Source organism: Pipistrellus kuhlii, unplaced genomic scaffold, assembly GCF_014108245.1.
Source record: "Pipistrellus kuhlii isolate mPipKuh1 unplaced genomic scaffold, mPipKuh1.p scaffold_m20_p_13, whole genome shotgun sequence".
NCBI lineage: Eukaryota > Metazoa > Chordata > Mammalia > Chiroptera > Vespertilionidae > Pipistrellus > Pipistrellus kuhlii.
Genome location: NW_023425438.1, coordinates 3,514,719 through 3,529,622, shown reverse-complemented (window position 1 = coordinate 3,529,622; position 14,904 = coordinate 3,514,719). Strand labels below are relative to the sequence as shown.

At 42.2% G+C, this 14,904-nt stretch overlaps 1 long non-coding RNA gene across 1 annotated transcript in view; it reads left to right on the top strand.

Annotated features, from left to right (window-relative positions):
- The window catches only part of LOC118717068, a 203,605-nt gene that overhangs the window by 185,673 nt on the left and 3,028 nt on the right, over positions 1–14,904 (top strand). Inside the window, exon 4 of the long non-coding RNA XR_006741372.1 lies at positions 795–944. This is a non-coding gene — a long non-coding RNA (uncharacterized LOC118717068). The remainder of the gene's footprint in view (positions 1–794; positions 945–14,904) is intronic.

Below are 14,904 nucleotides of genomic sequence, written 5' to 3'. Positions count from 1 at the left end.
AAGCTTTGAAACTCTCAAAAGGGATTTGTCCTTCAAAATCAATAAAATTAGTTCACATACCTCTTTTTATGAATAAAGCTGGAAGTATTCAATCCTGGAAGTATCTTCAGTAACAAGAAGTTTAAAGATGTCAGAAATCAAGTCTTAAATTTACCATATTGTAGATTTTTACACAAGTGTTTTTATTTCTTTGGATCCATATTGGAATGGCATATCACTTGCATATCAAAGATTGCCATTAAGGAAACTTTTATGGAAATAAAAATATAATAATGTACCAATCTTGCAATATTTCTGGTTCATAAAAACAGTAGAAACCATCTATGAAACCAGGGATTTGAAAATCATTCCGATTGTGAGAAACAATAATGATTGTGTTCAGAAATTCCTCAAACTTCCCTGCCATTGGACAAAGTCAAGTTGTGACTGCTCCTAAAGTCAGCCTAAAATAAAGCTCTGGCTCGATGTCCCCAGGTGGGAGCCATGACAGTCCCAAGTTCATGGGCTGGATGTACAGTGATGGAGAGCCTAGGCGATCACTGATTGGGCTGGTGGTTCAGGGAGAGGATAAGAGGAGTACCTGGGACCTGAAATATGTATACACGTGACTAGGTGAGGTGGGGAGGTAGAAAGGGATAGAGTATTCCAGGTGGAGAAGACAGAGGGAATGTAGACAGCTCATGTGACTTCCTTCTGGGACGGCAATGTTGCTTACTATGATTAAAACAATACCTTACATTTTCATACATTTCCGAGTTAAAACGTTCATTTCGCTTCTTTTATGGTATCTTCAGAATAGCTTGTTGGAAAGACAAAGCAGGAATTGGTTCCCCAGTTCCAAAGATGAAGAAATCAAGACCCCGTGAGAAGGAAGTGGCTCTCCCACAGTTAATCACCATTGATGATGTGACAAAAGCTTCGGTCAGAAATGCTGCTGTAAGATGGTAAGTTCCTTTTACATACATTTTACAATTTGTTGCATTTTCTTATGTTAATTTAATTGAGGTTTTTAGATATCACTAGGAGCATCTCCATTTGGAAATAAGAAATATGACTGTCAGAGGGTTGACCTAATTAGTAACCTCTCTCCCTTCCTTTCACTCTCTTAAGAAGCAATGGAAAAAATAATCTCAGGTCAGAAATATATATATATCCTAGTGTACCCTTTACCTGAAATGATGAAAGGCCCATTAGGATGATATATTTAGCCCCAAATCATTCTTATCCTTTTTTGAGTTAGTCAGTCACTTGGGCAAATCAAGATAACTTAATAACTTAATTCTGGTCTATTGTAGGCTTCCTTCCCACATCCAACATTGGAAACTGGCTATGATTTTCATTCTGACAAAGGTCAAAGCATTATCACAGTTGTCCTGCATATATTTCAGTGGTCAAATAGCCACAGGCAACATTAGCTAATGGAACATTAAATATACATCTGGTTTATTGTGTCAAAAGAGAACTTCAGGGTATTTTTTTTTTATTATTTTTTTTTTTTTTAGGATTAGAGAAGATAAGAGCAATAAGAGAAAGCTTGAAAGATGATGGGGAAAAAGGGGGAGGGGAGGATGGGGAATGATGATTCCAGGAATATTGAGAAACTTGGAGGAATTCCCAGAATTTGTAGTGGGAACAAGGGAGGGAGACAAAGGGAAAATAACGGAGGTGATAAAGACGGACTCAAAGTGTAAGGAGGCCTTGAATGTCAAGACAGGAAGTTTGAAATTGATGATGGAGGTACGGAGGAGAGAGAGGAGACACAGGGAAGTGGGGAGTAATGCTGTCACGGCAGCCCTGGAGACCCGTCATGGGCATAGGGAGTCTGGGCTGGCTGGGGCTTTGGGGAAGAAAATATTGCAAAGGAAGGGATAATTTCCAACTGTTCTGCGCCTCACAGATATATAAATAAAGTACAATAAGGGCTATAATGAGGAAATAAATGTCATAAAAATGTTTGATAGCAGATGGGACATAGAAACATGAAGAGATGCCAGTAGCCTCCTGCCAAAAGCAATAAGGGAGATAGTTTGGTCTAGATGACTTCAAAGCTCAGCTCCAACCTTGTAGAGTCTGTAATTCTATGCTTTGGTTCAATTTATTGAATTTCAGTAGTATTTGTTTGCCAACTACCACCTATGTAGAAAACACTATTCAGGATACTATTGTGGAGGCTGGGGAGTGGGAAGGGGATATGAGAGTGAATATAATTTAGTTTCCTGCTCTGAAGAGGATTTGTCATACTGTGGAGAAGATCTTGCAAGCTGAAATGCATTCCAGAATGAGTAAGTGACTGTGGAGGATTATACATGCGATGGAAGCCCAGGAGGTAGCATAGGCAAACTTAAAGTCATTTTTGAAGGCGATGGTTTTAGGAATAGGCAAAGAAAGGCATAGGCAGAGAAAAGCTCATGTCTAAAAGGAGTGAGGAAAATGCTCTTGAAACGATAACCATGATAGGCAAAAATTTAAGGTAATTCTCAGGGAATCACACCCCTTATACTCCCTTCCCCTAATGAAGGTGGCACCTGTGACTTGCTTTTAGCCATTAGACTATGTGAGAGGTGGTTTGTACTACTCCCATGATTGGATTATGTCAGATGGCAAAGGTAAGGTGATAATTACGGCTGTGATTGTGTTCACTTATATGAGACTCCATCTTAGTGGACTGGAGAAAGATCCTCCTGCTGGCTTTAAAGAAATGATTTGTTATTTGTGAGAGTTCCACTTGGCAAGGAACTATGGGGCCTCTGGGAGCTTAGAGTATTCCCCAGCTGACAGCAAGCAAGAAAGCAGAACCTCTGTGTTATAGTCCAAGGGACTGCCTTCTACCAACAAGCCAGTGAGCTTGGAGAAAGATCCTAAACTCAGAAAGGAGATTAGCACAGAGAAAGCCTCGAATGTAGCTAAGGCATGTCTGGACTCCATACCAACAGAAACAGTGAGATAATAAAGGGATGGTTTTTTTTTTTTAAGCCACTCAGTTTGTGTTAATTTGTTACACAGTCATAGAAAACTAATACTGTAAGCTACCATGTCTGGCTGAAGCTCTGAGTGCGTATCGGGGATCAGTGGGAGATAAGACTAAAGATATTATTTGGGATGAGACAATTTAATCCAAATTAGAATCTGCATAATGAATAGTGCGTGGGCCAAGTTAGAACTCAATGAAATTCTAGTGGGTGATACAATATCTGGTGGGTGAGTAAGTGGAGGATTAAGTATACAGAGCCTATCCTATCTTTCTAGCACTTGCCTAGTGTGGTGGCTGCCAGTTTTCAGCCATTCTGATGATTTTCTATGGTGCTACTTCACTCCCTTTGAACTTACAAAAACCTAATCAAGTGCTATTAGAAGGCAGAAGGATAGCTTGACAGAACTTCCATGGAACTCTAGAAGTAGGAGGTGGATAGAACTCTTAACATTTCTCCTAATCCTCACTTTAATTTCATGGAGTCACACTAGTCAGAAGTACCTTTAAAATTATCAGTTTAAAAAATGAGAAAATGAAGATTGAAAAGGGGGAAAATAATTGTTCAAGCTCCCATAGATACTCCATGATAGACCAAATAGTACCTGTGCCTCTTCTGTCAGAGTATCTGAGGTATGACAAAGAAAAGAGGAAGGATTCATTGAAAGAGAGAAACTATTAGGAATAGTTTTGCCTTTTGAAATTATATGCAAACTTAATAATGGCCCAAGCATTGCCATAGCTACTTGTTGGTTATGAGTACAGTCATGTCTCTGCCATCTGTTTCTCTTGACTACTTCCACTCCCATTTGTGTGTTTAATATGTGTTTATTGCACAACTTTGTACCTTCGCCTTTAGAAAAGCACTAATAGCAACAGGCTCAAATTTCCTTCTGGGTTGGACTCTGTTAAAATTGCGAGATGCTGTCCCTCTTTCTCTAAATCTCCTTCCTTCTTTCTGGGCAAAGCTCCTATGGTCTTTCTCTCAATTTCAAGTAGATGATGGGGATAATAATGCTCTCATTACTTGAATTTTAACAGCTCTCCAAACCCAGAGATGTTCAGCTGAATCACTAGAGTGACAAATAGTTGAGATGGCAGTTGAGCAAATGATACAGTTCAGAGTCACCCCACATAGGCTCTCTGACTCTAAGACTGGGCCTGTTATTTGCCCTGACATTTTCCCATAGGGGTGGCAGGAAGAAGAGGAGGAGCATGGCAGTGGAAGAGAAACTGAGGCAGAGAAACACAGTAGTAGTATTGGGAGATGAGAAAAGAAAGGGAGCATATAATGGCAGGCCTAAGATTTTTCTCTGACTCAGAACATTAAGAGCAGTTTATCAAACCATGTGTGCACCCAGACATATTTTCCTGGATTGGAATGTTGTGGTCAGTACAGTCCCACAGCCACCCACCCATTAAACGGAGATTGATGGCTTGGACATTTGGGGGGAGGTCAGTGACTATCTCGAAGTGGAGTTAAGTCCCTGTAGCTGGGATGGCTGAGCCTCCTATTGTAGAGTCTGTCGAAGGCCTCATCTGATAGGCGGTGACAAATAGCCCCCTTCCAAGAGCACAATTGCCCCTGAGAAGCATTCCTGAGAAAGAGCATAAAACCACAATCAAATGACCACGCCGCTTCCCATGTTAAGTACACACTGAGTGGTTCATGTGTGGGCTTTGGCCAGAAGGCCAACTCTCCAGATAGACTATTGGACGGCTAGTGCCGCTAATGACTTTACTGGCCTTGACATGTGAGGAAGCAGGACATGTACCCATTAGAGTAAAATTTTTATTAGAATTGCCATTCCAGAGATTATTAGCAACTTGTAAAGAATGCAATTACCACTTAAGCTGTATTCAACGGAATACATTTTAACCGTAATTGAAAACAAATGTAGGCTTAACTGTATGGTTGGTTAAGCCCCATGATCATGACTGTTATCTTATTATTTTCCATTAATTAAAACAACATGTGCTGGGATTTATTTGCAGCTACGCAGTTGCAATTGGATGAAGGCTCAAAACAAGAGTTCTTATTTCACATTTGCTCCTCAGCACCACTCAGTGTGGCCACTTGGACGTTTGGTCACAGTGTTTTTGTATCCACTGAAATATAAGTTAAGATTTAGATGCACTTTTATTTCTATTCTTCTGAACTCATCCAACTCGTCCTTATTCTTATAGAATTGGGAGGCCATTGATGGTGGTGGCCACCTCAACCTTTTGACCTCAGTGACTTCCAGAAGTAATCAGTTTCCAGTTTCTGTTGACTATGAGAGGAACATTTAGGATTTGAGCTGCTGTGAATTTTGTATCTGTTTTTAACCACATGCAATTGTCAAGGGTCCCATGTTTTCTTTTACTTTTTTTTTTTATTTCCTTCAGCTTGGATGTTTTATCCCAATGTGCAAGGAAAATTTGATTTTAGGGCAATTTGCTGTAATTACATAACTTGTCTTCTGAGAGCACATTTCAAAGCTTCGATTTGAAAAATAAAAGGTCTGGCTCTAGTTCTCTAGTTTAATGTGATATCAGGAAATGACTTCATATCCCTGGACCTTAGTTTTGCCATCTGTAAAATTGGGATACCAGGCTTGATCTTATCTACCTATCAGGGATATTCCAAGACCATAGGAGATGATAGCAGTGGAAGGGATTTGGAATCTGAAATGAATATTCCAGAAGTCAGGATCATGATAACAAGAGTCTTATTCTCACACTGACCCATTAGGTTTGTCAACATTGAACACAGTAGTGACTCAACTCTCATCAGATGTTCAGTAAGTGTCTTCTAGAATGCAGCCGTGATTTCATGATGTATATCTTTGAATGGTCATGATGCTGCTTTTAGGACAGGCATCATGGGAAGGACATAGAGACAAATCTCAAGTCTCTGAGATGAAGAGCTGCTGGACTTCTTATAGGGTTCTTATTGTGACCAGCTCAGCATTTCTATTTAGGCATTGACATGTTTTCATTTTCCTTGTAATCATCATCACTGTCGATTTAAGGAACATCTCCGAGCTTCTAAATACTTAAACACAAACATACACCGCACATTGTATCTTCCAACAACCATAAACATGATGACAGGAGATGTTAACCCAAGGAGAAGTACCTGGAAGAATGACAAACTAAGCTACAGAGAGGACAGGAGCTTGGGTGTCTGAGTTTTATAAAAAGGTTCTATAATAAGGTTCTGAAAGCGATGAGGCAAAATGGCATTTAATTTTTAAGAAACCAAATTTGTGATCAAACTAGTTAAAGATCAGGTTGTAGAAGAATTAATCTCTATAAAATAAACTACCAAAACAGCATGACATGCAAAATACCATCAAATCTAGACCTTGCCTGTCTTTTCACGTTAGTTTATCAGTCATTATTACGACTCTTTTACTCACTAGACACATTCTACATTTGACCAATATGAAATGCCCTCTTCTCTGAAAGTGCAATGTTTTTAGGACTCTACACTTTTATATGCCGTGGCCACTGATTGGAATATCTTCTCCGGTCTCCACTTCAGGGGCTCAGAGAATTGTGATGGTATAATTCTGTGCCTGCCCCTCTAACATCCATGTACAGAAACCTATCTTATCCACTCTTATATTTTTAAAACTTAGGTGCCGACACAGAGTGTGCCTTCACTGAATGTATGTATAGCTCATTGGTGTCTGTTAGAACTTTCTGTGATGGTGGGGATGCTTTCTATCTGTGCCATCCAACCCAATAGCCACAAACCATGTGTATGTGGTGATTGTGGACTTGATGTGTGGCTAGTACAGCTGAGGAACTTTCTCTTTAATTACAATTGATTTAAGTAGATATAGATAATGCAACTAGTGGCTGCTATATTGTATGGCACATATATAGGAAATAATGGGAGAATGACAAAAAAAGAAAGAGAAAAATAGTGACTCCAAAGAAATGGTGCTCAGGTGCCATGACGAGGGGATTGCTATAATTCCGAAAGAGTGAGACTTGGATGATAAAGGACATTATGGCCAACCCCTGCATTTTTTCCTTACATGATGTTGATCAGTTAGGAAGCTTGAAGACACCAGCATCCGTAATCTATGTGTTCTGTCTGACTTGCTGCCACTCCTGAGTGCTTGACATATTCTGTGTGGAAGATGCCAGTAAACAGAATCCTGTCTCTAAAGTATGAAGAGGCCTTTAGGAAGGGGATCAGGTCAAGGAGGAGAGAATGAACTGCTTAGAGTAGACTGAAGAAGCATTTTAATACGAGACAATGCTGTAAGGCCCTTCTCCTGGGTGGAATCATCTTGCCTTTGGCACGATTATTTCTACAAGGCCAGGAAGGGCCAGGGCAGACAGGGAGAAAGAGCATGTCTGGGTCGGGGAAGAAAAAGAGCCCTGGAGGGTCAGCAGTTGGAACAAACTGAAACTGAGCACAGCTGCAGGTCAGGCTACATGCTTTCCAGATGCCTCCCTGGAACTGGTCCCTATGATATCTCTGCAAAGGAGAAAGCATCGCAGCTCCATGGCTATGTCCAGTGTCCTTGTAGGGCAGTATCTCAGTGGCCATTCCCCAGAAGGGCTCTTATAATTCATAGAAATGTCAATGACATTTATAAATAAAGATCCAGAACTGCTGTTCTACCTCATATCCCACCTACCATGTCCCATCTGAAGGACGTGAGGTGCAGAGAGCAAAAAATGGCATCTCCCAGATCATGCACTGAATCATGTGGCAGATCAAGGATGAAAAGGAAGGGAAACACAGGAAGAGCGTGTAGTTACTCATTAGAGACCCTGTCCCACTTCCTCCAATTATCAGCACCTTCAGATGTGGTTTCACCTAATATCCACCTAATATGTCAACGGCTACCTTTCTGTCTCCAGTGTTCAAAATACATCACGAGAAACTTTGTTATGCCTGGTAAACACCAGCAGTAATTTCAGGTTTTCGTGATTTCCAATGGCCGCTGGGAACTGTGGAATTAACACAAATAATCTGTGTATTCTCACACAAATCAAATATTCCCTGTAGGCTGAATTAATTATGAATTTTGCATATGCATGAGCATCTTATTATAAAATAAATGTAGACACTGTTGAGATAAACATCTAGCTAATTAATTTAAAAATTAATTCATTTTATACAAAGCACAAAAAGTAAAACAACTTCAATTAGGCTCTAAGCTTGGAATTATTTTGAGGCCATAGGAGCCCTCCCTCCTTGCAGAAGTATGAATCATTGAAAGCTGCATTTCTCTGGTTTGGCAATCCTCAGGATCAGGAAGTTAAAACTTATATGTTTTTAATAAAACAATTGTTTCAAATTTTTTCTCTATTCCCCAAGTCAAAGTAATCTATTGACAGTTCCCAAGTGAAGGCACACATCCCACAATGAGAGTTCCTGATTCTGCAGGCATCTTCAGGTTCACAGAAGCTGCTGCCACTTAGAGGAAGCACATGGGTCCCTGACTTTTAGGATGAGATATTGGCCTCATCCTTTGGCAGATGAGTGAGGGTTAAAGCATCTTCACTAGAAGTGGGACACTTGCTATCCACTTTGACAGGAAAGTGGCCTGGGACTGATTGAATCACATGCTGTCAATTGAGTGACAGACATACTGTCTCATCCAAGGCCCCAGAAGGAAACACATGGCCAGTGCAGTCAACCTGGTTTAATTACACTGAAATGCCATTTATTATGCCCTGTGCTTAGTTTATTCACGTTGGGACTTCTCCTAAATCAAAACTAACTGTGGATTGTGCTGTCGTGAACATTTGCAATGTACATTTTGGGACACACCAGTTGTTTTGCATCACAGTTTTTCCCCCTCAAGATCTTAATTAGATTCTAAGCCAAGAAAGACCCAAGGGAATAGGACCACACACTGTACTTTAACTGTGTTTTAGGAGATGATGGATTGTGCCCTCACAGTAGCCAGATTCTTAAAGAACACCCCTACCCCACTCCCACCCCCACCCCCCAAGACATTTCCACTCAGTGTTGTTTGTTTAGACATCTACAGACAGGCCCCCTGTTCAGCAAGCAGAGCACAGAAGGCCTCCTTCTGCCTGAGCATCTCAGGGTGGGGGAATGGGGGGCAGGGGCGGGCAGTGGATGGGGGATGAACACATGGCCCTGGTGCTCCTCTGGGAGGCACACACTTCTCCCATGAAGGCTGTGAGTTTGCCTGCCAAAAGGATGCGCTCTTCGGAGCCCAGTGCCAGCAGGGATGGCGGGGTCAACAAGAAACTTTGATTGCTCTCTCTTCCAAGGAAGTAGGCTCCCTGAAGCAACACATTTACATCTTGCTGCAGGTTTATTAATAGCTCACATACCCTGACCCACTCCTGGCCCAAGCTTGGCAGAGTTGCGCATGTTTCACAACCTCCCAGAGTCAGTGGAGGTCCAATGCTCTATGGCCTTCCCTCTGCCAATGGCTATTATCTGTAACTTCACTGTCACTTTGGTTTAAGGCCCTTTTTCCCTGTTACGATGCCACCTACCCCCATATCTCAATTTAAGATTTTTTTCAGTGGTTCATCCCTTATTATAAATTGGTTTACAGATTATTGTTTTTCCAGGAAAAAGTGTTGACAGTGATGTGTGGGACTTAATCATGGCTATTTTGATTGCTAACGAGAAGGGAGAGATTATACTATCAAGGTGAGGGAAGACAATGGAAAATGAAGGGAGCTCTCTATATCAACCTACTTTAAATTTTGTGGAGAGAATTTCCCATTTGCTTTTTGGAAATTGAGGTTCAAGTGTGAAATGTTACAAGGACCATAGATACATGACTGGAGTTAGAAACGGGTGCTGAAAACCAATAACACTTCCCATCCTGGGCTGTGTTGTTAAGGTGTCTTGTTCTTTTAGCTGCTGATCAAAGGCTTAGGAACAGACCCCACTTCTATCTAAGGCAGGATTTCATAATACCTTGATTTCAAATATGCCCTGTGTGTGATACTCTCCTGGGACTGCTATATTCCTAGAAATAACGGGGGAAAGCTTACAGGTTTACCCAATTACTGAAGAAAAAGACTGGTTTTAGAGGTCTGGACTGATGTGGTTTGGACAAAAAGATTTAATTGAAGAATGTCATAAATGTCATGAAAATATGGAATGACACTTGGACAGATGCCCTTAAGAACTCCCAGCTCAGCCAGACTGGTTGGTAACTGGTGTCTCCTTAGTAACAAGGAGGTCTTCCTGGAACTAACTCAGAAGGTAGTTCAGAGTGGACCAGCTGCTTTTAACCACAGCATGCTACGGATTTTTCAGCATAGGCTGGAATTTGGAAAGAATACCTCTCAATGTTGGTTTTAAAAAATGGGTGATTATTTTAGTTAGCAAGTATTTAATAAATATCTACTCCAAATGGATCCATAACCCAAACATGAAAACAGACCTAGCTTTTCAGGCTAAGCTGACCCAGACTCAGGAGAATTCTACAGAGCAAACTGGTAATTGGATTGAAAGGGACCCCAGCACAACAGTATCTTTCTGAACAAAATCCCTGAAAAAATCAGCCAGAATAATAGCACTGGAAACAAACATGTTAGGTCCTAAAATGAAATAATTTCTGTAAATGTGCTAGAAGGTGAGGAAAAAAAACCCTGCATTATATGGTTGATTTTTCTTATTCTGTAATGAAAGAAACATAAGACTCAGAAAAGCTAAGTGCCTTTTTAAGCAGACGTGTGAAATAGTGGATGAGACCACCAGCTTCTTAATTCCAAGTCTAGCGCTATGTCTCTTCCCTGCTCCCTCCCAACTTTCACTTTCTTCCTGTTGCCTTCCTGAGATTCCCATAGCAGCTTATTGTGCAGAGCTCTGATGAGGCCAGGGTCAAGTCTACAAGAAGTCATTGTTCGGATGCACATGGACAACTCGCTTCTTTCTCTCTCACTTGGAGCATGCGCTGGTTTTGATTGGGTGGCTGGCTATGTCAGCAAGTATAGAAAGTTTATGGATGATTAGACAATTCTGCTTAAATCTGTTACCTCCCCAGAGGTTTACCTTTTCAATTAGTATTTTTCCATAGAAACCGTAATGGAGCTGTGGTTTGATCTTGTCCTCCCCTCACTCCAAGTGGCTGTGTTTCTCGCCTTACATAATAAGGAACAGGGCAACCTTTGTGATGGGCTGGTACCTGGCTCTCAAGTGGACCATACAGAGGGAGGCAGCATTGCTTCAGGGAATCCTGGTACAGAGGCTCAGCAGGAGAGAAGAGGAAGTCTAAGGTGAAAGATAGGGTTAGGAGCAACCTAGGGCAGTGCTGGGGTTTTCAGTGACATGATAAGAAATCATAGGAAACTCCTCTTAGAAAACCTATTTTCTGAGCTATCACAGTCATGGGATCTTATTATCATTTGGACTCCAAGCTAAAGCTCTTCTGCCAGGAAGAGAGGGGTTAACACTTTTATTAGTCATTAATTTGGGTGAGTACTTTGAGTTTTATTCCTAAAAACTAAATAGAAAAACATATGGTAAATGATACCTATCTATCATCTATCTATTTATATCAGCAAACTCAAATATGCTGTTGGTTCTTCTCAACTTTTTGATCCCACATGGGTATAAAATTTATGTTGGGTTCTGAAAAAGATAGACCCTTCCCTCTCAAGGCTTTTGCTCAGTCTGATGTTTAAAAGAGTTTTATAAACTACCCATGCAAGGCCAAGGTTGGCTCCATTGGGAGGTGTGGCTGTCAATGGTTCTTGGGTTGGGTGTCCTTCTGGGAACCCTCCACAGCTCCCACAGTGATTTATATCTTTGCACTTACCCAGATCCCAGCAGTGAAACCTAAAATGACTTGACTTTTCTGGGAGTCTCTTCAGTAAGAACAACAAAAATCTGTCCTATTCCCACAACCATGCTCCTTCTTATGATGTTTTTTGTCAGGACCCCAAGGTAATTCTGGCAATTGCAGGCTACCTCAGAATGTGGCTGTTTTCTGTTTGGTTTCTGGGTCACATCGGGGTCACATCCAGGTCACCCTTTTGGAGGACCTTTTGAATTCTCATACTGAGCTATTGTGGAGTTCAAAAACTGGGAATGCCTGGGTCCTATCAGATATGTCAAGAGACAAAGGAATAGTATTGGCATTAGTTTGCCAAATAGTTACTTATTGAAATAGAGATCTCGGTGTTGGAAATAGAAAGATCTAGACAGTCCTTGCTGTGCAGAGACCCACAGAATGGTGGGCAAGCAAACATGCAAACAGAAAATCACATAGCTGGTATGGTATTCATAGGCTGGTATACATGCAGTGTTAGGATAGAGAACCAAGCCATTTCCTGTATGAGAAGGATTCATAAAACAGGTGAGGCCTGAGTTAAGCTATAAAGAATGATCCAGGGTTCATCAAGCTGGAAAAGGGATAAAAAATTCAGTCTGAAATAGCATATACAACATTACTGAAATGGATATTATGGCTAATCTACTCCAACTCAAGTGAGACAAGATGTAGATTGTATTTCCCTCTAGAGTCACTGCAATTTCCCTTTCACTTATTGGATTTACTTTTTGAGAGATAAATAGATATGAAGGAGGGAGCGGAGAACCAAGAATAAAGATCAGCTTGCTAGGCCATTGCTTGGTAATATCATCACATAGTAAACAGATGGGTAGACTCTCAAAATTATTATAGTTTAGTTGTGCCAACACCTAGTGACTTCCCATTGCTGACGTTGTGAAATTGAGCCCATAATGGAACATTCTACATCAAGCCTTGGTGACTGAGCCCACTGAGCAGTGCTTCCTGGAATCCAGGAGACTGCCTCGCTCTTTCTGTCCAGGCCACTGCAGTGCCTCAACTGGAGGCCTCTGACTTGAAGAGCAAACGAGCCTGAGGCCCTCCCTTGAGTTCCAAGAACCTGAACCCTGGGAAATATGCTCTCCTAGGCTCTAAAGGGAGGTGGGCTTTTGGTCCATGGAGTTTGGCGAAGGGCCCTAACCCTTCAGCAACTGTCACAAAAGGACTGTACCTGAAGAGCAGGCCCCGGATGAAACATAGCTTATGGACATTGAGTCTGTACCACGGAAAGACCCAGCTTCTTCCGGGAGTCTGGGCTCTGAGCAATTCCCCTGGGAAGCCTGCCTGATCGTGACTGTCGGAGATGGTGTCCAAGTTCTGATGGAAAGGGAGCAGCCCACAGCCACCTGCAGGTGCGGGCACGTCCCTGGCATCACCTACAGGCCTTCAGGAGAAAGACTTGCTTTCTGAGAAAGGCCTGGAGAAAAGATGAGGCTCCTGCAGAGGCCCTGCTGTGCAGGAAGATTGCTTCCAAGAAGCGGTTCATTTCTAGTTTCCCAACTGTGCATTTGGTCCCCACACAATTTATCTTCACGCAGAATCACATACCTGTGCGCCAGATGTGCACAGCTGTATGTGAGCAACTGCTGATCTGTCTGGATCACATGCCAAGTGCCTGTTTCTTTAAATTAGGGTGGGTTGGGATTTGGGCCGTGTGAAAATTTCATTTTGAAACCAGAAACCCAGAGAGCCCTGGCTACACGGGGGTTTGAGTGGAGCAGGATGATAAACCAACGCCGAATTAGTCTTTTCCAGGACCCCCCACGACCTCCCCCATTTTCAACCCGTGCAGTTCAGCTGCATTCTGGGTGTGCAGAGGTCGGGCTATCGGGAGACTCAGTCCTGCCAAAGTGTGCGGCCCCTGGAAATGCTTGTGGTGAAACTGCAAAACCTCTGCCCGGCCCTGGGGAGCTCTGGGAGCAGAATAGAACTTGACATTTTTAGTTTGTGTTTCAGTTCTTACCCCTGGACTCCGGAGCAGCAAGACCACAAAACACTCAGTATGAACTACCACCCCAGCGGCCAAGGTGCAGCTGTGCATAGGAGAGGGGGGCCCGAGACGCCCCAGCCTCTGTGTGCCCTGCGGGGACCCACAGCACTGGCACTGGCATTTCCCACCAGGCATGCCGCTCTCTCCTCTCATGGCCAAAGACAGTCAACACCAAGCCATGCCATTCCCTATTGAGTATCTGCTAGGCATCATTAGACGGTAAAGTGTTTTACCCATAATGAATGTTCACTATGTGTGAGTTGCTGATGAGATTATTGAAAAATTGCCTTTTCCATATATATATATATATATATATATATATATATATATATATATATATATGAAAATCTCTCTCTCTCTCTCTCTCTCTCTCTCTCTCTCTCTCTCTCTCTCTATATATATATATATATATATATATATATATATTTTTTTTTTTTTTTTTTTTTTTTTTTTTTTTGAGACCTATCAGGTTCTAGGCACTATGTACAAGTCTTCCGTTAATTCTCACAACTCTATAAGCAGGCGCTACTTTACTCTTTCCCCAGTAGGAAGACAGGCTCAGAGAGTTACTGGACTCCAACATTGCATCTCCTATACGGTAGAGCTAGGCTCAAAATTTAGCCACGTCTGATTTCAAATCCCATCTTCCTCCCACCATGCCACTGTCACTCCTCCTCTCTGAGCTGTTCCTGAGTCCTAACAGAGGCTGCTCAGTCCAGGAGTGCATCGCATGTGCTTCTCCCGGCCCCTGGGCCACCCCGCTTTAACGTGTCCCTGGACGGATGCCCGTGGTGCGACCTCTTAGCTATTACACGTCCCAGTTCCACTCTGGTTCTCACGCGGGCTGGCCCTGATGAATCAGCTCCCAGCAACAGGCTCAGTTTGAATTTCAGCAAAATTCTCTCAAAACAATAACCAGATGCAATTCCACTCACATCATGGCCACATAAGGAATCCATTCCAGGAGAAGTCAGAGGATGCACTGTGATGCTCAGGCAGATGAATGACTCCTCATCTGCCCTGGGCTCGTCTGAGAGCTCAAAGAAGAAATAACATGGAGATTAATATTGGAGCTCAGGCTTTGACTCCGGGCGCAGGAAGAACGCACGTATAATTAAGTCTTATAATGATGACCCCTCTGA